At 50.0% G+C, this 27,174-nt stretch overlaps 1 pseudogene; it reads left to right on the forward strand.

Annotated features, from left to right (window-relative positions):
- The window catches only part of LOC137349236 (zinc finger protein 91-like), a 233,097-nt pseudogene that overhangs the window by 54,447 nt on the left and 151,476 nt on the right, over positions 1 to 27,174 (forward strand).

Raw genomic sequence — 27,174 nt, forward strand, 5'->3', positions numbered from 1 at the left:
TGCTCCTTCTCCAGGGCCACCCGGGGACAGATAAGACCACGCAAGGGAGGCAAGTAGCCAGAGTGACCTCCTCAACCCCTAACGTGGTCCGTGCACATCCTGGAGCTACACATCACTGTTTTAACCAGGTCCAGAAGAAGATCCTCCAACCTACCTAGCCCCCTCCACACCAAGCAGCCAAAGATTAGGAGCGTCGGGCTAAAGTGCAACTAAAAGTTGAGCAGCAGCCCCTCAGGTAACCATACAGGGACGATAACCGCTCAAACAGAATATATACATTGTCCTTCCTCTAGCGGGCACTAGGACCCAGGTGGAAACAGAGACCTGAAGCCCCGCCCATTCACCGTTCCCTCACCAAGATGGCCACACAGCTGCAGTGACCAAGCTGGCGGGCCAGTGCCCCTGCTCCTGTCACCGCGGGGTAAACTTGGGGCTTGTGGCCTCTTGTTCAGAGCCTCAGGCCGACCCCGGGTGTTTATGAAGCTTCCCAGCCCACCCACGGCTCCATTCCTCTCCTGCGCCCCGCCGACTCTCACCCGCTGCAAAAGCGTCTCCAGCACTCGCAGAACTCTGATCACACTGACACTGCGCATGGTCCTGCGCGCCGGACCACCCCCGTCGAGTGAATCAGACACATTCACTGCTGCAGGGGATGTTGGGTAACAGACCCGCCATTGTTAACTGCAATTAGTGCATTGAAATAATGTTCTGTGTTCAGATTGTGGTGAAATTATTACATAACTCATATTGAAATCAAAGTGCATGGGCCCTCTGTGATCGTTGAGTCCTGGATTTGATTAATAACAGCTTTGGATATACTTGTCTGAGAAGGAGTGCAGTGAAGGCTCTCTAAATTGTTTCTATGATTGTCCCATGAGGAGAGTTTGCTGCATTTGAGTTGATCTCATTGAAACATATAAAATCCTTAAGGGACTTGACAGAGTCAATGCTGGGAAGATGTTTCCCCTGGCTGGTGAGTCTGGAACTAGAGGTCACAATCTCACAATAAGAGTTCAGCCATTTAGGATTCTTTTTTATTTTATTCTTGCATGGGATGTGGACATCGTTGGTAAGGTCAGCATTTATTGCCCATCCTTAATTGCCTTTGAGAAGGTTGTGCTGAGCCAATATGATGAAAATTGTTTTCAATGAGAGGATTAAAATTCTCCACCCCAAAGAGCTGTGGATGTGCAGTTATTGAGTATAATCACAGAGATTGATAGATTCTTGGATATTAAGGAAGTGAAGGAATATGGGGATAGTGAGGGAGGGTGGTGTTGAGGTAGCAGACCCATCATGATCTTATTGAGTGGCGGGGCAGACTCAAAGGGACATGTAGCCTACTCCTGCTCCTATTTATGTTCCTCTCCTGAAGGTGCCGATTCTGGCTGGGATACAGAGTAAAGCTCCCTCTACACTGTCCCCATCAAACACTCCCAGGACAGGCACAGCACTGGAGTTAGATACTCAAAACAAAAGAAAAACAAAAAAAAACAGGGTTAGATACAGAATAAAGCTCCCTCTACACTGTCCCCATCAAACACTCCCAGGACAGGTACAGCACTGGGATTGGCTGCCCACTGATTTGGGAGCCTGAGTGCATCAACGAGGTGCAGCTGAGAGTGCTGGTGGCAGTTGGAGGTTGCAGAGGTGGAGAGAGGAGCTGCACTGAGCAAGGGAGAGCAGCTACCAACAAGCAGAGGAAAACTCCAACAACAGTCTCCATTAAAGAGAAGAAAGGGACATTTTGTGGAAACAAGGCTTTGTCTGGAGGTGGGTGCTGAACACCAGTAATTTACTTTGGACTGTTGGGGGAGGAACAAGTGGCTGGAACAACAAGGGGTGGGGCTGCCAATTCAACAGGAATCTGTGCTGCTGCAAAAGCACACAGGAAAGCTCCCTCCCCACCCCAATTGCCAAGCCTGGGTCAGCTGAAGCTGCCCAGCTAAACAGACGGAAGGGGATAGATAGTGCCTGGGCAGCTTCAGCTGACCCAGGTGAAGACGACTCCCCCAACCAGAAGACCGGAAGACCAACTTCAAAGACTGTTTGTTTTAAGTGTACTGTGAGCACCACCTCCAGAAAGCAAGTCATCCCTTCCAGCCTGCCTTTGCCTCTCCTCTCTTACCTCAGCCTCTCCACTAACCTGTTGTTTGTTTGTTTGTCTTTTCAAATTTTTCTGTGAATCTGTTATTTAGTGTGCAAGTCCACAATTTGGGGTGGGTTTAGCTCTTGGACCCATGGCAAGCCCTTCATCACCGGTGGCGGGGCCCTCTACTACCTACGCAGCTGCAGCTTCTGTGGCTGCCCACGTGGCCCCGTCACCCTTTAAATTATTGACATGCAGCCATGGGGTGAAGAGCTATCCCCACCCCAACATGTCTATTGAGGCCTGCGTTAAGGCAATGGCCGTGGTTGTCGGCCCCTCGGCCATTGTTGCGGCCTCAAAGATGTATGGGAAGGCTGTGTTCTTTTTGAAGACCGAGCGGGCGGTGTCCCTGGCCCTGAGTAAAGGGCTCACTGTGGGGGGGACCTTCCTGCCAGTGGACCCTCTGGGGGCCACTGCGCATCGGATAATGTTGTCCAACGTCCCACCCTTCATTCCCAGTGAGCTCCTCCTCCCCCACCTGCACCATCTGGGGGAGGTGAGGTCGGGGATCACCCCAGTCCGGCTTGGTCTTCGGGAGCACAGCCTCCAACATGTCTACTCCTTCCGCCGCCAGTTATTTATGCAGCTGGCGCGGGAGGAGGACACGGAGGGCCAATTTAATGTGGAGTTCCAGGGGACGGCCTACCGCGTCTTTTGGACCTCGGACGGGGCGCGGTGCCACGTCTGCAAGGGGGTGGGGCATGTTCGGAAGAACTGCCCCAACCTCCCGGCCGCCAGCTCCACCTCGGCGGCCCAGAGTGGTTCCACAGCACCTCCTCCCACTCCCCCCGCACATCCAACAGACACCGCTCAGTCGGTTCCGGAGGCTGTGGTTTTCACAGCCTCTGGCGGGGAGGGGAGCGTCCGTCCGAGCGGAAGGAAGACGCGGGGAAAAAAGAAACATCGTGAGGCGCGTCCCCTGGACACTTTGACTCAACCCGAGCCTGAGCTCAGCCCAAAGCCCATTCCCATGGAATCCACCTGTCCCAGGGCTGGGCTCAGGCCCAGGGTGACTAAAAAAGGAAAAAAGGGTGCGGAGGCGGAGGCCTCTGATGACATGGAGGTCTCTGAGTCTCCGCGCCCAAGTGCGAAAAAGAGGAGAAGGCACCCCTCCACAGAAATAACACAGGGCCCTGAAGTGCAGGGCCCATCTGTTGGAGGGGAGCTGCCTCCTGTTTCTGGTCCTCAGGTGCCCCCTACCGCCACCACCAAGGCTGCAAAGTCCGGGCAGGTGCTCCCTATTCCTCAGGATGGAGGGGAGGGGATGGCCCCGGTACGTGAGGCCCCTCCTAAAGGAGTAAGTGGGGCCCTGCTTGTGGTGGGGGAGCCTGGGGAAACCGCCCATTCCGCCACTGCTACTGGGTCGGGTGTCCTGAATGAAGGGGAGGGCGAGGCCCCAGAGGGTCGGGCCTCCCAGCCGGAGTCCACCACCAACCAGGAGACACCCGACCCAGTTATAACTGAGAATGCTGCCCCATCTGCTGGGCCTGTGGGTGCTGGCGGAGCGGGAGATGGCCTCCTCTCGCCGCCTCCAGTCTCGGCTCCGGCTGGTTTCCCGGAGTCCGGAACTTCTGTCTCCCCTGGACCACTCATTGGCCTGGGGATGGAGGTGGAGGGGGGTCCTGAACCGCTGGTGCCGACAGGCTCCAGTTTCACAATAGAACCCAGAGAGGACTCCTCCGCCATCGATCCTGGGGGTGGGATCGTGACGGAGGCGGGACCAGCTGGCGCGGCCGGGACGTCCGCCCCACAGTGTGTGGTGGATGTGTCGGCCGCTGGCGGTGACGACCCGGAGGAGGATGGGGATTCGGTGCGGGGCACGGAGGATGATCTTGATTCCATCGCCAGTGAGGTGGTGGAGTCCCTCGTGCCTCCCACCGAATCTCCTCTCATCCCCACGGCGGAACTCCGGGATTTCCTCGCGGCTTGCAGGGGTTGCCGCAATAAAGTTCAGCTGGCCCTCGACCGTTGGTCGAATCTGGCGCTGATCATCCAGTCCGTCCGTGCCGCCCTTAAGATAGCGGGCAAGCGCGCGGACGTGAAACTGGTTGAGAGGCGCCGGTTTAATGTGTTCCTCAATGGGTTGCTGGGGGAGTGGAGGGCCAGGTGCACTTCCACTCCTTCCTCACAGTGAGGTGTTGGTGACGGGTTTTAAGTACCTTTGACATGAAGATAACCATAGCCAGCCTCAACATCAACGGCAGCAGAGGGGCTCACCGCAGATTTCACAATCTCTCAGTCCTTAGGGAAGGGAGATACGCGGTGAGCTTTCTGCAGGAAACCCACACCGTTCCGGGAGACGAAGCCACCTGGCTCCTGGAGTGGCAGGGTGGGGTCTACATGAGTCACCTCACCCCTATTTCTAGTGGGGTGGCTATCTTGTTGGCCCCGACTTTTCAGCCGGAGATCTTGGGGGTCAAGGAGCTAGTGCCGGGCCGCTTGCTCCACCTCGCCGTTCGCCTGGGTAGCGTGCCGCTCCACTTTGTGAACGTGTACGCGCCCAGGCCCGGCGCGTTGCAAGCGCGCTTCTTTGAAGAAGTGTCCGCTCTCTTGAGCTCCATCGATAGCGGCGAGTGCATCATCCTCGGGGGGGATTTTAACTGCACCCTCGAGGTGGGGGATCGCTCCGGTCCCCAGCGCGGCCAAGCGTCGGTGGAGAAGTTGAGGGGACTGATCAGCTCCCTTAACTTGGTGGACGTCTGGCGGAATCTCCATCCCGACTCCAGCGCCTTCACGTGGAGGTCTGGAGGAGGGGGGTCGCGAATCGACCGCCTCTACATTTCGCAGGCGTACGTCTCCCGCGTTTCGGCGGCCTCCATGCGGCTGGTGCCGTGCTCGGACCACCGCCTGGTGTGGGCGGAGTTTACTCCGCTCCGCACGCGGGCGGGGTCCGCGTACTGGCACTTTAACAACCGGCTGCTGGAGGACGTGCGATTTCGGGACTCGTTCTGTCGATTCTGGGCCGACTGGAGAAGGAAGCAGGGGGGCTTCCCCTCCTTGAGGCTATGGTGGGATGTGGGCAAGACTCACATCCGCGTCTTCTGTCAGGAGTACGCGAAGGGGTCGACCAAGAGGCGGGAAGCCGAGATCGGGCGCCTTGAGAGGGAGGTGCTCGACTTGGAATCCCGCCTCGGTCATGCCGTCGTGGACCCGGCCCTGTGGCAGGCGTACAAAGAGAAGAAGGGCGCGCTGAGGAACCTGCAGCTCATAGGGTCCCGAGGCGCGTACGTGAGGTCGCGGATCCAGATCCTGGAAGATTTGGACCGCGCCTCTCCCTTCTTCTACTCGCTGGAAAAATGGCGGGGGGTCCGTAAGCAGCTCGTCGAGCTGCTGGCCGACGACGGATCCTCCATCACGGATCCGGAGGGAATGGGCCTCCTGGTCCGGACGTATTACAGTGCGTTGTTCTCTCCGGATCCGTCCAGCGAGGATGCGCGCAGAGTTTTGTGGGAGGACCTGCCGCAGGTCAGCCCGGAGGGCGCCGAAGGATTGGAGGCTCCGCTCACGTTGGCGGAGCTGACTGGCGCCCTCCACCAGCTCTCGAGGGGCAAATCCCCAGGGCTGGATGGGTTGACCGTGGAGTTCCTCAGGGCGTTCTGGGACGTCCTGGGGGACGATTACGCGCGGGTCCTGGGGGAAAGCCTGGCGACCGGGGAGATGCCCCTCTCGTGGCGCAGGGCGGTCATCGTCCTGCTGCCGAAGAGGGGCGATCTCCGCCTGCTTAAAAACTGGCGTCCGGTCTTCCTCCTCAGCACGGATTATAAGATCTTTGCCCGGGCTATGTCTACCCGCCTGGGCTCCGTGCTGGCCCACATGATCCACCCCGACCAGTCCTACACGGTCCCGGGCCGGTCCATCCAGGACAACATCCACCTGGTCCGGGACCTGATCCATCTTTCCCAGAGGACTGGTCAGTCGGTCGCCTTTCTCTCCCTCGATCAGGAGAAGGCGTTCGACAGGGTGGATCACGATTACCTTTTCGGGACTCTGCGCGCTTTCGGACTCGGGCCGCATTTCGTGGCCCGGGTCCGACTTTTATACGCCGCCGCAGAGTGTCTAATCAAGGTTAACGGGTCCTTGACGGCGCCCCTTCGATTTGGGAGAGGAGTGCGTCAGGGGTGCCCCATGTCCGGCCAATTGTATACCATCTGCGTGGAGCCCTTCCTGTGCCTGCTTCGCAGGAGGTTGACGGGATTGGCTCTGCGCGAGCCGGCCATGCGGGTCGTCCTCTCGGCTTACGCCGACGACGTGCTCCTCGCAATCACAGATCCCGTTGACTTGCGGAGGATGCGCGACTGCCAGCAGACCTTTTCTGCCGCGTCCTCCGCGAGGATCAATTGGGAGAAATGTTCCGGACTCCTGGTTGGTCAGTGGCGGGTGGACTCCCTGTCGGAGGAGATGACACCTTTTGCGTGGAGCACCACGCACCTCCTCTATCTGGGAGTCCACCTTAGCCCCGCTGAGGAAGCCTGGCCGGCAAACTGGCAGGAGTTGGAGGCGAAAGTCACCGCTCGGCTGGGGCGCTGGACAGGACTGCTCCGAGTGCTTTCCTACAGGGGCCGAGCGTTGGTCATAAACCAACTGGTGGCCTCCATGCTGTGGTACCGGTTGGTCACTTTGGCCCCGCCCCCTGTATTTGCCACCAAGATCCAGAAGAAACTCGTCGATTTCTTCTGGGGCAAGAGGAAACACTGGGTCTCTGCCGCGGTCCTGAGTCTCCCGATCGAGGAGGGCGGTCAGTCGCTGGTGTGCGTCCGCACCCAGGCTGCGACTCTCCGCCTTCGGACCCTGCAGAGATACCTGTACGTCGAGCATCCTCCCAGATGGTGTGCGCTGGCGACGTATTTTTTCCGCCAGTGTCACTGCCTTCAAGACGACACGCAGCTCCCGGTGGAGTCCGTTAGCCGCGCCTCTCTGAGGGAGTTGCCTGTCTTTTACCGGGATCTTTTCCGAGTCTGGAACATGGTCGCCTCCAGTCAGGGCGCTCCCCCGCCGGCGGAGGAGAGCGCCTCGGATGTCCGGGCGGCCGACTCCGGGGACGGTCCGGCGGGCGGAGGAGTAGCCGAAACCCCCGGGACGCCCCTCACTGCGGGTGGCGAGGGGGCTCGGGAGTGCGGAGCGATCCCGGCCGAGCTGACCCCCGCTCGGCCGGAACTGCTCATCGGACCCAGGCCCCGAAACCCTCCTCGGGAGCCGGTCCCGCACAACCCGAGCCGCCTCTCGGAAATGCCCTCCGTGCCATTCCAATCGGCGCGGAGGGGTTTCCTGTACGGGCTGCTCCTGCACACTCTCCACTTCCTCGCCCTCGTCAGCCGGCCGGACACGCCCTGGCGGTCCGCGTTGCCATCTGGCGGCGAGGGGAAACCCCGATGGAGGTCTCTCTACGCGGGAGTCTTCCCCCTTTACATCGGGGACCTGGGGTGGAGGGTGCTGCACAGAGCAGTCCCGTGCAATAGGCTTTTAAGTAGGTTCACGGACTCCCAGGCCAGCTGTACTTTCTGTGGCCTGGACGAGTCCGTGTTCCACATTTATATGGAGTGTGCGAGGTTGCAGCCCCTATTTGAGTATCTGAAGGGGCTGCTCCTCAAATTCTGGCTGCACTTCAGTCCCACGCTCCTGATCTTTGGGCACCCGGTGCGGAGGGGCTCGGGCCGGGAGGAGGATCTCCTCGTCGGTCTGCTCCTGGGCCTGGCCAAGGTGGCAATTCACAGGTCCAGGTTGCGGGCCGTCGGGGGGTCCGTCCTCCCCGATTGCCTGCCCCTCTTCCGCGGTTACGTTCGCGCCCGGGTGTCCCTGGAAAAGGAGCATGCGGTGTCCGCCGGTACGCTTGAGGCCTTCCGCGACCGGTGGGCACCGCAGGGACTGGAGTGCATCGTCGACGCCGAGAATGGCATTTTAATTTGAGTTTTTTGTTTATTTATCTGGTTTTAATAAAGTTATTTTAAAAATATAAGTGTGTATATAAAGGGGGCCTGAGGAATAAAGGCCCCCTCGATGTGGAAAATATAAAAGGGGCCTGGGGTATAAAGGTCACCTTGTAAAAAAAAAAAAAAAAAAAAAACGGGGGTTAGATACAGAGTAAAGCTCCCTCTACACTGTCCCCATCAAACACTCCCAGGACAGGTACAGTACGGGGGTTAGATACAGAGTAAAGCTCCCTCTACACTGTCCCCATCAAACACTCCCCAGGACAGGTACAGTACGGGGGTTAGATACAGAGTAAAGCTCCCTCTACACTGTCCCCATAAAAAAAAAAAAAAAAAAAACAAAACAGGGTTAGATACAGAGTAAAGCTCTCTCAAAAAGAAAACAGGGTTAGATACCCCAGCCAAGGTGGCAATTCACAGGTCCAGACTGTGGGCCATCGGGGGTCCGTCCTCCCTGATTGCCCGCCCCTCTGCTGAGGTAACATTCACGCCGGGTGTCCCTGGAGAGGGAGCATGCGGTGTCTGCCGGTACACCTGAGGCCTTCCGCGACTGGTGGGCACCGCAGGGACCCCAAAACGGGGTTAGATATAGAGTAAAGCTCCCTCTACCCTGTCCCCAACAAACACTCCCAGCACATAACGAGATCAGGGAGGTTGGTTACTGGGCAATGCTGTGATGTCATAAAGAAACAACTTTCAGCTCAGCTGGTCCTCTCCTTGTCCCTTTGAAAGTGGCGAGGTGGGACATCCTGTCTCAAAACATATCCCACTCCACCATGTTCATACGGTGAATCCCAGGGGAAGGACCAAGACCCAAATGTGGAACAAAACCAAGTGGGGAAATAAAAGGAGAGAACCAGAGGTAAATCAAGGACTTGGATCGGAGGGAGACCAGGCTTCAGTTTTAGATCCTGTAGAATTCAGGAGGTAAGACCGATTTCAGTAGTTTTACGATCCAGGTAGAGAACAAGGAGCAGTTGTGGAGACTGGTGTGGATTCCAGCTCAGTGAGGATGTAGAGTGAGGGAGACTTTATATGGCTGTGTATTAAGGTTTAGGAGGAACAAGTAAGGAAAGGTCAGAGAAGAATTACTGCAGCAGTGTCCATAAATAGTGAGAAAGTGAGAGGGTGGGGGTTAGAGTGGACCATGGACAGTCTGTTAAACTGTCTATCTGCTGTGACCAGTTTTCCTTCTGTTAAAAATAGCCTCCTGCAGCCCAGTGACACAAACAGCCCATTAAACTCCACCAATGTCCTTTGGTCTGGTGAGGTCTCCCTTTGTGAAACATCAGCTGTTGTTAAAGCTTTTCATTCTGACACACTCACAGTGTGAAATGAGCTGCAGAACTGCCAACACATCCGTTTTAAGGAGACGTTTCTCTTTGGTAATCAGATTGCTCATTGAGTTTGATCAGGGGATAATGGGCAGGGAGCACTCAGCACAAACATTTCACTGCAACTGGGATATGTGAGAGTGCTACCGTGAGGCTTTCAGGCACTTTGTTAAACACACATGCAGCAGAAGCACATTAATCTGACAGATCACTTACCCACGAGTAGCCAGCGGTGTGGAGTCTCCTGAAAGTCCCTTTACAGCCAGTATTTGGGACATGGAAAAGAGTCTCTGTAAAATCAGGGATATATTTGTTCACACAAACTAAACTCCCAAAAATACTGAGTTATTTCTCCTTCATTTACAGACATTCCGACTATCGTGATGGTCAACAGATACTGACCTTACCAGTGACACCTACATCCCATGAAAAAATAAAAAAAGTGATTGATGGGAGATCCAACCAATAGGAAGAGCACGGGTGGGCTGGTGGACCGAGCAGGAGGTTAGTCCTCCAATCAATTGGAGTGAGGGGTAGGGCTGAGCCCAGACCTCCCACATTGGCTGAAACTCTGCATTATTTTGAAACTTGATTTTTCTCAAACTCCAGGAGCAAACTGGCCCTTTCTGTTGCAGAAGGACAGGTTGACAGCACAGTCAATAAAACATATAGCATCATAGGTTTTATTAATAGAGGCATAGAGTACAAAAGCAAGGAAGTGACATTAAACTTGTTTCAAACACATTGGTCTCAACTGGAATACTGCATCCAGTCCTGGGTGTCACACTTTAGGAAAGATATGAAGGCATTAGAGAGAGTGCAGAAATGATTCAAGATAATGAATATAGATTGGATAGGGAAAAACTCTCATTTGTGGAAGGATCGAGGGCACAGATTTAAGGTAATTGGCAAAAGAAGCAATGGTGATGTAAGGAAAAACATTTTTGCATGAGTGGTTAGGATCTGGAAAGCAGTGGCTGAGAGTGTGATGGAGGCAGGTTCAATTGAGGCATTCAAGAAGAAATTGGATTGTATCTGAAAAGGAAGAATGTACAGGGCTACAGTGAGTAGGTGGGGGAGTGGCACTAGAAAAACTGCTCCTTCAGAGAGCCACTGCAGACATGATGGGCCAAATGGCCTCATTTTGTACTATAATAATTCTGTGAATAACTATCACTATAGGAAAGGTACGAGGAAAACTACTGGAAGTAAAGGCTACAAAGTCCCCGAACCTGACGGCCTGCATCCTAGGGCCTTAAAAGTGCTGCAGAGATAGTATCTTCCAAAATTCCCCAGATTCTGCAAGGCCCCAGTAGATTGGAAAACCATGAATGTAACACCTCGTTGCAAGGAAGGAGAGAGAGAAAGGAAGCAGGAAACGATAGGCCAGTTAGCCTAACATCTGCATTGGGAAAATGCTGGAGAACCTTATTAAGGAAGTAATAGGGCATTTAGATAATCATAACAAAACCATGATGCCTCTGCTTGATTGTATGAAAGGGAAATCATGTTTGACAAACTTATTAGAGTTGGTGGAGGATGTAACAAGAAGTGTAGATAAAGGGGAATCAGTAGATGTCGTGTATTTGGATTTCCAAAGGCATTTGATAAGGTGCCACAAGATAGGAGCTCATGGTATTGGGAGTAATATATTAGCATGGATAGAGGATTGGCTAACAGGAAACACAGAAGTGGGATAAATGGGACATTTTCAGGTTGGCAAACTGTAATTAGTGGAATGCCACAGGTATAAGTGCAGGGGCCTCAACTATTTACAAACTATATTAATGACATGGATGAAGGGACTGAGTGGATTGTAGCCAGATTTGCTGACAATACCAACATCGGTAGAAAACCAAGTTGTGAGGAGGAAACAAAAAGTCTGCAAAGGGATACAGATAGTTAACTGAATGGGAAAAAAATTGGGAGATGGGAGTATAATATGGGAAAATATAAGGTTGTCCATTTTGGTGGGAAGAATAGAAAAGCAGAATATTATTTAAATAGGAGAGAAACTGTAGAATGCCGCAGTACAAAGACATCTGGGCATCTTGTACAGGAATCACAAAAAGTTAGCTTGAAGGTACAGCAAGTAAGTAGGAAGGCAAATGAAATATTGACCTTTACTGCAAGGGAAATGGTGTATAAACATAGGGAATGCTTGTTTCACTCTACAGGGCATTGGTGAGACTGCAACTAGAGTACTGTGTACAGTTTTAGTCTCCTTACTTAAGGAGGGATATACTTACATTGGAAGCAGTTCAGAGAAGGTTCACTAGGCTGATTCCTGGGAAGAAAGAGTTGTCATATGAGCAAGGGTTGAGCAGGTTGGGCCAATACTCAGTGGAGTTTAGAAGAATGAGAGATAATCTTCTTGAAGCATGTAACATTCTGAGGGGACTTGACAGGGTAGATTCAGAGAGAATGTTTTCCCCTCATGGGGGAATCTAGAACTAGGGGACACAGTTTAAAAATAAGGAGTCTCCCAATTAAGACAAATGAGGAGGAATTTCTTCTTTCAGAGGGTCATTAAGCTTTGGACTTCCCTCTCCCAGACAGTAGTGGAGGCTGGGCCATTGAATATATTCAAGGCTGCGTTAGACAGATTCTTGATCCACAAGGGAGTTGAGGGTTATGGGAGGCCGACAGGAAAGTGGAATTAAGGCCACAATCAGATCAGCCATGATCTTATTGAATCGTGGAGCAGGCTAGAGGGGCCGAAAAGCCTACCCCTACTCGTATTTGATATGATCTTCACAGGGCCCAGGGGTGGATTAATGCTCAGGTTTACAGGACCCAGGGGTGGATTAATGCTCGGGTTTACAGGGCCCAGGGGTGGATTAATGCTCGTGTTTACAGGACCCAGGGGTGGATTAATGCTCGGGTTTACAGGGCCCAGGGGTGGATTAATGCTCGGGTTTACAGGGTCGAGGGGTGGATTAATGCTCTGGTTTACAGGACCCAGGGGTGGATTAATGCTCGTGTTTGCAGGGTCCAGGGGTGGATTAATGCTCGTGTTTACAGGGCCCAGGGGTGAATTAATGCTCGGGTTTACAGGGCCCAGGGGTGGATTAATGCTCGGGTTTACAGGGCCCAGGGGTGGATTAATACTCGGGTTTACAGGGCCCAGGGGTGGATTAATGCTCGGGTGTACAGGGCCCAGGGGTGGATTAATGCTCGTGTTTACAGGGCCCAGGGGTGGATTAATGCTCGGGTGTACAGGGCCCAGGGGTGGATTAATGCTCGTGTTTACAGGGCCCAGGGGTGGATTAATGAAAGGTCTGGCTCCAAGTTTTATACTACACCCTCTAGTACTGGATTCCCCAACCATTGGATATACCATCTCGCTATTTACCCTATCAGTTCCAATCAATATCTTGAAAACTTTGTTGAAAGCACCTCTTAATTTTCTAAATTGCAGGGTATACAACCCTCAATGAGGTGAAACATTCTGCCAGAAGGGGTAGTGAGAGGCAATATCTATTTAATGGTTCTAAAGAGTGTGCAGGGACAGAGGGACCTGAATCTTGTAGATGGTTTACACTGCTGGTGCAACTGTGTGCTGGTGGTGGAGGGAGAGAATGTTTAAGGTGGTGGATGAGGTGCCGAACAAGTGGCTGCTTTGTCCTGGATGATATCCAGCTTCCTGAATATCGTTGGAACTGCACTCATCCAGACAAGTGGTGAATAAACACTCCTTTGTCAATGGGTTCACAACTGACTGCTCGGGTTGGATTCTGCTGTTAATCAGATCCAGGACTGAACAATGTTCATTCTGATAGTCGGAGGTTAATTGTCCTGCTGTTAATAACAGTATAACTGGGTTGGAGTTTAATATTCTGATATCTGACAAATCAATTAATGTTTCAATAATGCACACTTTGTCAGGTACTTAATTTCCCCAAGAGAAGAGGAAACTGATTGATGTCCTGTTGCTGTTAGCCGTTTCTTAGCCCTTCAGTTACTCTCATGGACAAGTCCCAGCTCCCCATCCCTTCAAGAGAACCTCTCCTAGCCTTGGCATCCAGGGAAGGAATTGGTAAGATGCCCAGGATCGCTAAACACAAAACCTAGTCTCTTCATCACTTTCAGCTACTGAACTTAGTGTGTTTCCCACAGCATCTCTCTCACCTTCCATGTGTGAATAGAGGATCACGCCTGCAAACCTGGTTTAAGTTTAAATCCACTCTAACAGGAGCCTTTAGGTCGATGAGACTCTCTGAAGGTGCCAAAATTATAAATCCACAGCTAAACCTGTAGGCAATTACTTCAAATCATTTCAATCACATGTTTAAAATTAAATTGGATTGATATTGTGGCAATTTTTACATTTCTGGATAAATCAGCATTTCTGCTGCACTCGTCAGTATTTTCCTAATACAGTAAGGAGATGGTGATATCAGACAAATGGAAGATCAGTGGGGCTTTAAGTCAGCAGCTGACTCAAACCAGGATGAGTCTGATTTCCTTCCACTCTGGTTACTGTTGTTCTTTTCCACCGTCAGCTTCACGGACCCTGATTGGAAATGACTGGGAACATTGGTCCAATTGTGTTCTGTATGAGGTCACAGTCCTGGGTTCATCTTGGGTGTTGTGTTGACCTTGGAGTGGCAGCTACTCTGTGTCTGAGGTGGAGAATCAATGTCAGTGCAATAAAAAAATGAGACTGAGTGGGATAGAAAGAGATAGAAAAAGGGTGAGAGAGACAGAGAGAGTGATAGACAGAGAGGGGGGAATGAAAGACTGACTGAATGAATGTTAAAGCTTGAGATTGATTTATTTTTATTGGGTGAGGTTATTCAGGGATATGGAACCAATCTGGGTAAATGTAGCTGAGATACAGATCAGTCAATGATGTAACTGAATGGAGGAACAGCTCGAGGGGCTGAATGGCCTCCTCCCACTGTTTTACAGGATCACCGAGCCTGATGCTCTGTGGCTCCTCTCACAATCCCGACAGTTATGGAGCAAGGGTATTCAGGGTGGTCTAGACAGGACAACAACCTCCGCTTCATAGACACATGATCCTGACTGTGAGGTGATGGTGTGTCTGGGAGAATGATGGGTGGACACAGTGTGTGTTGTCATTTTATTGATAATCTTAACCTCAAGAAACAAACCACAGCCAGGAGTGAAATGAGGCCCTTCAATTAAACATGAAATTTAATTTGGAGCAAATCAGATCTGGGATTGTCTTTCTCACACATGGATGTCGAGATGGTCCATGTTATTGGGGCTGGTGGAACTGGACAGGACCTGACCCAGCAGTGACAGGACAGGACAGGCCCACTGGGAGGTGAGAGAAAGCTGAATTAAACACAAATGTATCATTTTCATTATTTAATTAATTTTACAATGAGACTCAGCGGATATTTCCTGTCGGGTTACCTTTCAGCTGAAGGGAGGATAAAAGTTTTCACATCACCAATCACATCAATGTTCACTATATCGAACAGCCCTGGTAAACTTTCCTGCAAGTCCCTTTAACAGGACACTGATGAACTTTACATTCAGAAATGTACAAAGAGTTATAATTTAGATGAGGGTTGGGTCTGTGATTACTAATCCATTTGAAAAAGGGTCCTTCAAGTAAAAGACTTTGAGAACCATTCCTGTCAATTCAATGTGACTCGATGTAACTCCCTGTAGCTCTGTCACTATGTCTCCAAACATATCTGGAAAAGCTTTCATCATTATTACAAAGGTGAACCATATCATTTCTAAAGATCTCTCAGCTTCTCCAACGGCTGCTTTTGTCTCCCTCAATTGTTGGTGATATTTGTTCCTTTTCTCCTGGAAACTGATCCTATCTTGCTCCAAACTGGGTTCAATATAAGACAGCTCGGAAGTCAGGCATCATTCAGCCCTAGACCCTACACTGACAGGTAAAACCCCAGACAGTTCCTCAATAAGGATTCCTCTGGTTCCTCACCATGTATCGGTCAGGATCCTGAAACCCAGCTTTCTTACAGTCCACTCCTGGAGGCCCCACTCCCTGAGCCTACAACCTTCAGCAGGGTCAGTGGTGGAGTTCCACAGTGGGAGTGATCCCAGAGTAACTGTCAGGATCGCACTCCTGTGGATATTCCGGCTCACGTATTTTTAGTTATCCTGTTGACTAATACTCGCACATCAATAAAACTGGGAATTCCTGGAAACACACTGCAGGTCGTTCTTTATCTGGAGATCAAATGTCTGTTGGAAAATTCTACCAGCAGTTAACAGGCTATTTTAATGCAGACTTTAACCAATTTATGTTATCCAGGTATATTTTAAGTAGGTTAACACCTGCCTTAAAATAGTAGAGTCAGGACTGTCACACAAACATTAAAGTTTTGTAGAATAATTACCAAGTCATTTTCAGACTGGAAATTTAAACCTGCCGTTTCACTTTCAGTCAGGAACAGATCACAGTTTTACACCAATCTCTGATTTGACAGCATGTTTCCAGCATTCACCGTTGTTCTTCCTGACTCTAAACACAGTTGTAAAGGAGCCTTCTGTTCCGTGCCCAGGAGCTCTGAACCGTGGAAGAGAGCGGCTGGGACACATTTCTTACAGGCCTCAGGAATAACCCACACGGGGACTTTGCTGTCAGTGAAAAGAGACAAGAAAGACCAAAGTGCCATTTGTCCCTTTCAGTGTGATCCTGAAGGACTGTGTTCAGGCTGAAGTTCTGTTCCTGCCGTACGATCCTCCCCCCAGATTGTCCTTTGAGCGCCAGCCAGGTGATGCTAAACACTCAGGTGGGAAAGACAAAAATCTACAACAGTGTGTTGTAGATTTATTTGACATTTAAGTAGAATATTAAGCTTCAGCCAAGGTAGAGGGATTCTTCACATCAGCAGAAACAAATCCCAACTGTCATAATAGAAACACTGAAAAATTATGGCCATTCAGCCCATCATGTCCACACTGGCCATTAAGAGTTATCCAGTCTAATCCTACTTTCCAGCTCTTGGTCTGTAGCCTCGTAGGTTACGGCTCCTCAATTGTATACCCAAGTATTTTTTAAATGTGATGAGGGTTGCTGCCTCGATCACCCTTTCAGACAGTGAGTTCCAGACACCAACCCACACCCCTCAGGGTGAAGAGATTTCTCAACTGTCTTCCAATCCTTCTGCCAATTACTGTAAATCTATGTCCCCTGGTTATTGACCTCTCTGATAATGGAAATCGCTCCTTCCTATCCACTCTATCTCAGCCCCTCATAACTTTAAACACCTCAACCTCCTCTATTCCAAAGAAAACAATCCTAGCCTAACCAATCTTTCCCCACAGCTAAAATTCTCCAATCCTGGCAACATCCTTGTAAATCTCCTCTGTACTCTCTCTAATACAATCACATTCTTCCTGTAATGTGGTGACCAGAACTGCACACAGAACTCCAGCTGTGGCCTAACCAGTGATTTATACAGTTTCACTTTAACCTCCCAGCTTTTATATCCTATGCCTCGGCCAATAAAAGCAAGTATCACATATGCCTTCCTAACCACCTTATCAACCTGTCCAGCCACCTTCAGGAATTTGTGGACATACACTCCAAGATCCCTCTGTTCCTCTACACTTCTCAGTATCCTACCATTTATTGTTTATTCTCTTGCCTTTTACACCCTCAAAGATTCATTTTCTCACACTTCTCCGGATTGAATTCCATTTGCCATTTTCACAGAACTGTTTCAGCACAGAAGGAGGCTATTCAGTCCATCGTGTCCGCACTGGCTCTCCGAAAGAGCAATTCACTCAGTTCCATTCCCCCCGCCTTCTCCCTGTAACCCTGCACATTCTTCCTTTTCATATAACTGTCTAATTCCCTTTAGAATGCTTCAATAGGTCTTGCCTCCACCACCCTCTCAGGCAGTGCATTCCAGATCTTAACCACTCGCTGTGTGAAAAAGTTTTTCCTCATATCGCTGCTGTTTCTCTTCCCCATTACTTTAAATCTCATTCCTTTCATGAGTGGGAACAGTTTCTCTCTATCTACTTTGTCCAGACCTCTCATGATTTTGAATACCTCTATCAAATCACCTTTCAGCCTTCTCCTCCAAGGAAAACAGTCCTAACTTCTCCAATCTATCTTCATCATTGAAATTCCTCATCCCTGGAACCATTCTCGTGACTCTTTTCTGCACTCTCTCCAATGCCCTTACATCGCTCCTCAAGATGCAATACTCCAGCTCAGGCCGAACAAGTGTCTTGTACAGGTTCAATGTAACTTCCTTTTTCTTGTACTCTATGCCCCTATTAAAAAAGCCCAAGATAATGTATGCTTTATTAACCGCTCTCTCAACCTGTCCTACCACCTTCAATGACGTATGCACATATATTCTCCAGGTCCCTCTTCTCCTGCACCCCCTTTAGAATTGTACCCTTTATTTTATATTATCTCTCCATGTTCCATCTATCAAAATGAATCATTTCACATTTCACTGCATTGAACTTCATCTGTCACCTACTGCCCATTCCACCAACTTGTCTATGTCGTTTTGAAGTTCTACACTACCCTCCTCACAGTTCACAATGCTTCCAAGTTTTGTATCATAGAACATAGAACAGTACAGCACAGTACAGGCCCTTCGGCCCACGATGTTGTGCTGAAACTTTAACCTACTCTAAGATCAAACTAACTACCTACCCTTCATTCTACTATCATCCATGTACCTATCCAAGAGTCGCTTAAATGCCCCGAATGTATCTGCTTCTACTACCACTGCTGGCAGCGCATTCCACGCACCCACCACTCTCTGTGTAAAGAACCTACCTCTGACATCTCCCCAAAACCTTCCTCCAATCACCTTAAAATTATTCCCCCTGGTGATAGCCCTTTCCACCCTGGGAAAAAGTCTCTGACGATCCACTCGATCTATGCCTCTCATCATCTTGTACCTCTCTATCAAGTCACCTCTCATCCTTCTTCGCTCCAATGAGAAAAACCCTAGCTCCCTCAATCTTTCTTCATAAGACATGCCCTCCAGTCCAGGCAGCATCCTGGTAAATCTCCTCTGCACCCTCTCTAAAGCTTCCACATCCTTCCTATAATGAGGCGACCAGAACTGAACACAATATTCCAAGTGTGGTCGAACCAGGGCCTTATAGAGCTGCAGCATAACCTCGCGGCTCTTAAACTCAATCCCCCTCTACACCAAGGTCTCAGTCATTAATATACAGCAGGAAAAGCAAGTGTCCCAACACTGGACCTTGGGGAACTCCACTACAAACCTTCCTCCAGCCCGAAAAACATCCATTAACCATTACTCTTTGTTTCCTGTCACTCAGCCAATTTCATATCCCATGTTGTGACCATCCCTTTTATTCGATGAGATATACGTTTGCTTCCAAGTCTGTTGTGTGGCATTGCATCAAACGCCTTTTGTAAGTCCATGTACACCACATCAACTGTATCAACTGCATTGCCCTCATCAACTCTCTTTGCTACCAGAAAGTTAGTTAAACATGGTTTTCCCTTCAGAAATCCACACTGGCTTTCTTTAATTAACACAGCTGCCTACCTGACCAGTTCATTGATATCTTCCTGCAGTCTACAGCTTTCGTCCTCACTGTCAACCACACGGCCACTTTTTGTCTCATTTGCAAACTGCTTAATCACGCTCCATATATTTAAGTCTAAATCATTGATACATACCACAAAAAGCAAGGGACCTGGTACTGAGCACTGTGGACCACCACCAATCTACCTCCCTTGACAGTCTCACACTGGAAATTGTTGTGCCCGACTTGTGTCAAAAGTACTCGGGGTTAAACCCAGCAGCTTCTCCTCCATCTCCACTCCACCTGCAATTGATGCAACAAAAAAGGCCGACACGGGAGGTCAGGGACCGCCTTCCGCATCCAACCCTCATCCCAATACAAATGGGCTCAATTGGGCCGTCTGTGTTTCTCGACTCAGAAGATCGTGCCTGACTAACAAGACCCAAGGATTGACTAATGTTCAGGTTTACAGGGTCCAGGGGTGGATTAATGAAAGGTCCGGCTCGAAGTTTTAGTCTAAGCACCCCCCCCCCACCCCCCGAGTACTTGATTCTCCAACCAAAGGAAATTGTTTTCCTTCATTTATTTTTAAAACATTTTATTTTAGTGAAACAGCACTGAAACAGGCCCTTCGGCCCACCAAGTCTGTGCCGACCAACAACCACCCATTTATACTAATCCTACATTAATCCCATATTCCCTACCACATCCCCACCATTCCCCGACCACCTACCTACACTAGGAACAATTTACAATGGCGAATTTACCTATCAAGCTGCAAGTCTTTGGCTGTGGGAGGAAACCGGAGCACCCGGAGGAAACCCACGCAGACACAGGGAGAACTTGCAAACTTTGCACAGGCAGTACCCAGAACTGAACCCAGGTCGCTGGAGCGGTGAGGATGCAGTGCTAACAACTGCGCCACCTTACTCTCTCAGTTCCAATTAATATGTTGAAAATTTTGATCAAAACACCCCTTAATTTATCACAGCTCCAGCGACCCGGGTTCGGTTCTGGGTACTGCCTGTGCGGAGTTTGCAAGTTCTCCCTGTGACCGCGTGGGTTTTCGCCGGGTGCTCCGGTTTCCTCCCACTGCCAAAGACTTGCAGGTGATAGGTAAATTGGCTATTGTAAATTGCCCCTAGTGTAGGTAGGTGGTAGGAAATATGGGATTACTGTAGGGTTAGTAATAAATGGGTGGTTCTTGCTCGGTACAGACTCGGTGGGCCGAAGGGCCTGTTTCAGTGCTGTATCTCTAAATAAATAAAAGAAGTTCACAAAATCCATCACTGTCAGTCCAGAATAGAAATTCACAACATTCGCCCTTCCTGCTTCCTGGTCCAGGAGGGCCATGCATCCCCCCTGCTGCCCATTCCCCTGAGGAGTGGCAACAGAATCCAACACTCACAGCAACCTCCAATCCACCTACTGAAATAAAAGGAGAAAATGCTGGAAATACTCAGCAGGTCAGGCAGCATCTGTGGAGAGAGAAACAGAGTTAATGCTTCAGGCACATCGAGCCACCGGAGCCTGCAGCCTGGAACTCGGAGTGGGAGAAGAAGGAGGAATGAGGAGAGGCAACATCGTCCAACACTCACAGCAACCTACAATCCACCGACATTACCGGGATAGGGAGACAGAGTTTAGAAACACTCAGCAACACGACTCCAGTAAAACATCCCAGGAGGAAAAGGGGGAGCAGTGTGTGTACCTGCCCTGATATCCCCCTCCCCAGGCCTGTCAGTCAAACCTCCCCACTCCTCCCAGTCCACAGCTCAGCCTATGAGCTTGCAGCTTCCTGCACCTTGAGCCAGCCCTGCCCAGGTGTGGCCCAGTCCAAGGGGAGTCTTTGTGGAACCAGGGAGTCGGGGAGGGGGGGACCTCCTGCCCTGTGCTGTGTCCCAAATGGTTCCTCCCTCCCCTCCCCCAGGCCCCTTTATAACTGAGCTCAGTTTCCTTTAAAGTTTTGTCCTTTGATGCTACAGTTTATTAATCTTTAATTCCTCCAAAAGATTGGAGGACGGATAGTCGGTGGTGCCGTCCGCATCTTGCCACTCGCCACTCCTCTTCCTTGCTCCGATTGAGTGGAGGACCGTCAGCCCCCCCGGGGATCCTCCTGCCCCGCCCCGCTCTTCCTCCAGCCCCGCCCCGCTCTTCCTACTGGTCGCAGCCGCCGTCAATCAATCAGGTGGGCGGGAGGTGTGAACTGAGCATGCGTAATGGCAATGTGCGCGGTTCCAGCATGTGAGGTAGGCGAGTTACTGAAGCCCGGGGTTCGCAGGTTGTCGACACGCCGAATGTGGAGTTGTGTTGGTGAGTGTTTCTAAACTCAGAAATAAAGGGCCTGTTTCAGTGCTGTATCTCTAAATAAATAAATAAACTCAACAGGTCTGGCAGCATCTGTGGAGAGAGAAGCAGAGTTAACGTTTCAGGTCAGTGACCCTTCTTCAGAACTGGCAAATATTAGAAATGTTAAACGTTATTGGCAAGTAAAGCGGGGGTGGGGCAAGAGATAACAAAGGAGAAGGTGTGGATAGGACAAGGCCACAGAATAGCTGACCAAAAGGTCATGGAGCAAAGGCAAACAATATGTTCATGGTGTGTTGAAAGACAAAGCATTAGTACAGATAGGGTGTTAACAGACTGAAAATTGAACAGCCGCAAGTACAAACATGAAAAAAAAACAGTAGGTAAGCAAACTGAACAAACTAAGATGAAATGAATTAAACACAAAAAAAGATGAAATAAAATAACTAAAAATAAAAGTAAAATGGGGGGCTCGTCATGCTCTGAAATTATTGAACTCAGTGTTCAGTCTCGCAGGCTGTAGTGTGCCTAATCAGTAAATGAGATGCTGTTCCTCGAGCTTGCGTTGATGTTCACTGGAACACTGCAGCAAGCCCAGGATAGAACATGCGAGCAGGGGGGAGTGTTGAAATGGCCAGCAACCGGAAGCTCGGGGTCCTGCTTGCGGACTGAGTGAAAATAGATAAGTCCCCGGGCCAGATGGGATTTATCCTAGGATTCTCTGGGAAGCCAGGGAGGAGATTGCAGAGCCGTTGTTGTTGATCTTTATGTCGTCATTGTCGACAGGAGTAGTGCCGGAGGACTGGAGGATAGCAAATGTTGTCCCCTTGTTCAAGAAGGGGAGTAGAGACAGCCCTGGTAATTATAGACCTGTGAGCCTTACTTCGGTTGTGGGTAAAATGTTGGAAAGGGTTATAAGAGATAGGATTTATAATCATCTTGAAAAGAATAAGTTCATTTGCGATAGTCAGCACGGTTTTGTGAAAGGTAGGTCGTGCCTCACAAACCTTAGAGTTTTTCGAGAAGGTGACCAAACAGGTGGATGAGGGTAAAGCCGTGGATGTGGTGTATATGGATTTCAGTAAGGCGTTTGATAAGGTTCCCCACGGTAGGCTATTGCAGAAAATACGGAAGTATGGGGTTGAAGGTGATTTAGAGCTTTGGATCAGAAATTGGCTAGCTGAAAGAAGACAGAGGGTGGTGGTTGATGGCAAATGTTCATCCTGGAGTTTAGTTACTAGTGGTGTACCGCAAGGTTCTGTTTTGGGGCCACTGCTGTTTGTCATTTTTATAAATGACCTGGATGAGGGTGTAGAAGGGTGGGTTAGTAAATTTGCGGATGACACGAAGGTCGGTGGAGTTGTGGATAGTGTCGAAGGGTGTTGTAGGGTACAGAGGGACATAGATAGGCTGCAGAGCTGGGCTGTGAGATGGCAAATGGAGTTTAATGCGGAGAAGTGTGAGGTGATTCACTTTGGAAGGAGTAACAGCAATGCAGAGTACTGGGCTAATGGGAAGATTCTTGGTAGTGTAGATGAGCAGAGAGATCTTGGTGTCCAGGTACATAAATCCCTGAAAGTTGCTACCCAGGTTAATAGGGCTGTTAAGAAGGCATATGGTGTGTTAGCTTTTATTAGTAGGGGGATCGAGTTTCGGAGCCACGAGGTCATGATGCAGCTGTACAAAACTCTGGTGAGGCCGCACCTTGAGTATTGCGTGCAGTTCTGGTCACCGCATTATAGGAAGGATGTGGAAGCTTTGGAAAGGGTGCAGAGGAGATTTACTAGGATGTTGCCTGGTATGGAAGGAAGGTCTTACGAGGAAAGGCTGAGGGACTTGGGGTTGTTTTCGTTAGAGAGAAGGAGGAGGAGAGGTGACTTAATCGAGACATACAAGATAATCAGAGGGTTAGATAGGGTGGATAGTGAGAGTCTTTTTCCTCGGATGATGATGGCAAACACGAGGGGACATAGCTTTAAGTTGAGGGGTGAAAGATATAGGACAGATGTCAGAGGTAGTTTCTTTACGCAGAGAGTAGTAGGGGCGTGGAACGCCCTGCCTGCAACAGTAGTAGACTCGCCAACTTTAAGGGCATTTAAGTGGTCATTGGATAGACATATGGATGAAAATGGAATCGTGTAGGTCAGATGGTCGGCGCAACATCGAGGGCCGAAGGGCCTGTACTGCGCTGTAATGTTCTAATGTTCTAATGTTCTAAAAGGTGTTCCACAAAGTGACCACCCAGTCTGCGTTTGGCCTCCCCAATGCAGAGGAGACCACTTTGTGAGCAGCGAATAGAGTATACTACATTGAAAGAAGTACAAGTAAATCGCTGCTTCACCTGAAAGGAGTGTTTGGGGCCAGGGATTGTGAGGAGAGAGGAGGTAAATGGGCAGGTATTACACCTCCTGCAATTGCAGGGGAAGGTGCCATGGGAAGGGGACGAGGTGTTGGTAATGGAGGAGTGGACCAGGGTGTCATGGAGGGAACAATCCCTTCGGAATGCTGACAGTAAGGGAGAGGAAGATGTGTTTGGTAGTGGCATCACGCTGGAGGTAGCGGAAATGGTGGAGGATGATCCTTTGGAGATGGAGGCTGATGGGGTGGAAAGTGAGGACAAGGGGAACCCCGTTGCGGTTCTGGGAGGGAGGGGAAGGGGTGAGGGTAGAGCTGCGGGAAATGGACTGGACACAGTTGAGGGCCCTGTCAACAACAGTGGGGGGGAATCCTCGGTTGAGGAAAAAGGAAGGCATATCAGAAGCACTGTCATGGAAGGTAGCTTCAGAGCAGATGCATCAGAGACGGAGAAACTGGGAGAATGGAATGGAGTCCTTAGAGGAGGCAAGGTGTGAAGAAGTGGAGTTGAGGTAGCTGTGGGAGTCGGTGGGCTTATAATGGATATTAGTAGACAACCTATCCCCAGAGATGGAGACAGAGAAGTCGAGGAAGGGAAGGGAAGTGTCAGAGATGGATCATGTAAAGGTGAGAGAAGGGTGGAAATTAGAAGCAAAGTTGATAAGGTTTTCCAGTTCAGGGCGGGAGCAGGAAATGGCACCGATACAGTCATCAATGTACCGGAAAAAGAGTTGGGGAGGGGGCCTGAGTAGGACTGGAACAAGGAATGTTCGACATATCCCACAAATGGACAGGCATAACTAGGACCCATGTGGGTACCCATAGCAACACCTTTTACTTGAAGGAAGTGAGTGGAATTGAAGGAAAAGTTGTTCAATGTGAGAACAAGTTCAGCCAGTCTCCCTATCCCGGTAATGTCGGTGGATTTAGGTTGCTGTGAGTGTTGGACTATATTGCCTCTCCTCAATCTTCCTCCTTCTCCCACTCCGAGTTCCAGGTGCAGGCTCCGGCAGCTCGATGCATCTGAAACATTAACTCTGTTTCTCTCTCCGCAGATGCTGCCTGACCTGCTGAGTATTTCTAGCATTTTCTCCTGTTATTTCAGATTTCCAGCATACACAGTATTTTATTGCAGACGTTGCTCACAGAACTGAGTTGTGAACCACAGACGGACCAATTCAGAGCTGGTTTGTATCTGGGTGGGTTTTGGATGCAGAAGTCATTCCCTGACCTCCTGTGTTGGTCTCTTTTGTGTTGCATCAGTTGGAGGTGGAGGGGCGATGGAGGAGAAGCTGTTGGGTTTAACCCTGAATACCTGTGAAACAGTAAGGGAGGTAAATTGGAGGGGAATGTGCAGCAGGGCGCATGCGCAACCATCCTGGGCCAGGAAGCAGGAGGGGAGAATGTTGTGAATTTCTGTCCTGACTGACGATGGCTTTTGTAAACTCTTCTTACAGGAAATAAGAATGGGAGGACTTGCAGACAGGAACGTCAAGCCAAAAATCATGTCAAGATCTGATAGAGTTGCTCAACTCATCATCGGCTTTTAAATGCGGAAGGAGTAATTTGTGTCTGTTCTGTCTGTGCAAAAAGATTTCAAACATCAGTGTGACTGGAAAAGCTCCGAGACACACACACACCCGAGTGAGAGTGTTCCAGTGCACTGACTGTGGAAAGAGCTTTAACCAGTTACACAGCCTGAAAAAACATCTCACCATTTACAGTGGGGAGAAACCAGACAAGTGTTCTGTGTGTGGCCGAGGTTTCAACTGATCATCCAACCTGGAGAGACACAAGGACACCCGCGCCATGGAGAAACCGTGGAAATGTGGGGACTGTGGGAAGGGATTCAATTACCCATCCCAGCTGGAAACTCATCGACGCAGTCACACTGGGGAAAGGCCGTTCAGCTGCTCCGTGTGTGGGAAGGGATTTAAATGTTCATCCAACCTCCATGCACACCAGCGAGTTCACATCGTGGAGAGACCATTTAAATGTTCTGACTGTGAGAAGAGCTTTAAAAGGACAAGGGAGCTACAGATACACCGATGCATTCACACTGGGGAGTGGCTGTTCACCTGCTCTGTGTGTGGGAAAGGATTTACGTATTCATACAGCCTCAGTATACACCAGCGAGTTCACACTGGGGAGAGGCCGTTCACCTGCTCCGTGTGTGGGAAGGGTTTCGCTCAGTCATCCCAGCTCAATGAACACCAAGTTGTTCACACTGATAACCGACCTTTTCAGTGTTCTGACTGTGGGAAGAGATTTAAAAGTAAGAAGGATTTACGGAAACACCAACGCATTCATGCTGTGGAGAGGCCGTGTACCTGCTCAGAGTGTGGGAAGGGATTCACTCAATTATCCCACCTTGTGACACACCAGCGAGTTCACACTGGGGAGAGACCGTTTAAATGTTCTGACTGTGAGAAGAGCTTTAAAAGGAAAAGTGATCTACGGGCACACCAACACACTCACACTGGGGAAAGGCCGTTCACCTGCTCAGAGTGTGGGAAGGGATTCACTCAGTCATCCCACCTTCTGTCACACCAACGCACTCACACTGGGGAGAGGCCGTTCACCTGCACAGAGTGTGGGAAGGGATTCACTCAGTCATCCCACCTTCTGTCACACCAACACACTCACACTGGGGAGAGGCCGTTCACCTGCACAGAGTGTGGGAAGGGATTCACTCAGTCATCCAACCTGCTGTCACACCAACGCACTCACACTGGGGAGAGGCCGTTCACCTGCACAGAGTGTGGGAAGGGATTCACTCAGTCATCCGCCCTGCTGACACACCAGCAAGTTCACATTGATGAGAGACCATTTACATGTTCGGACTGTGAGAAGAGATTTAAAAATGCGCAGGATTTGCTGAGGCACCAGCGGGTTCACACTGGGGAGAGGCCGTACACCTGCTCCGCATGCGGGAAAGGATTCGCTCAGTCATCCAGCCTGCTGAAACACCAGCGAGTTCACATATAACTGCAGAGGTTGGATTCTGCTATTGCTGCTGTTAATCACATCCAGAACTGAATAATGACTGGAAGCCTGTTTCCTGTGGGGTTTCACCGTGCTCAGTACCAGGTACTTTTTTGTGGTATATATCAATGATTTACTTAAATATAGGGAGCGTTATTAAGAAGTTTGCAGATGAGACAAAAAGTGGCCGTGTGGTTGACAGCGAGGAAGAAAGCTGTAGACTGCAGGAAGATATCAATGGACTGCTCAGGTGGGCAGAAAATGGCAAATGGAATTCAATCTGGATAAGTGTGAGGTTATGCATTTGGGGAGGGCAAACAAAGCTAGAGAATACACAATAAATGGTAGGATACTGAGAGTGTAGAGGAACAGAGGGATCTTGGAGGGCATGTCCACTAATTCCTGAAGGTGGCTGAACGGGTACCGTAGAACCATAGAAAGGTTACAGCACAGAAGGAGGCCATTCAGCCCATCATGTCTGCGCCAGCTGAAAAAACGAGCCACCCAAACTCATCCCACCTTCCAGCACCTGGTCCATAGCCTTGCAGGTCACAGCACTTGAGGTGCATGTCTAGGCACCTTTTACAAGATTTGATAAGGTGGTTAAGAAGGCATACTTGTTGCTTGC

This window comes from Heterodontus francisci, chromosome 34, assembly GCF_036365525.1.
Source record: "Heterodontus francisci isolate sHetFra1 chromosome 34, sHetFra1.hap1, whole genome shotgun sequence".
NCBI lineage: Eukaryota > Metazoa > Chordata > Chondrichthyes > Heterodontiformes > Heterodontidae > Heterodontus > Heterodontus francisci.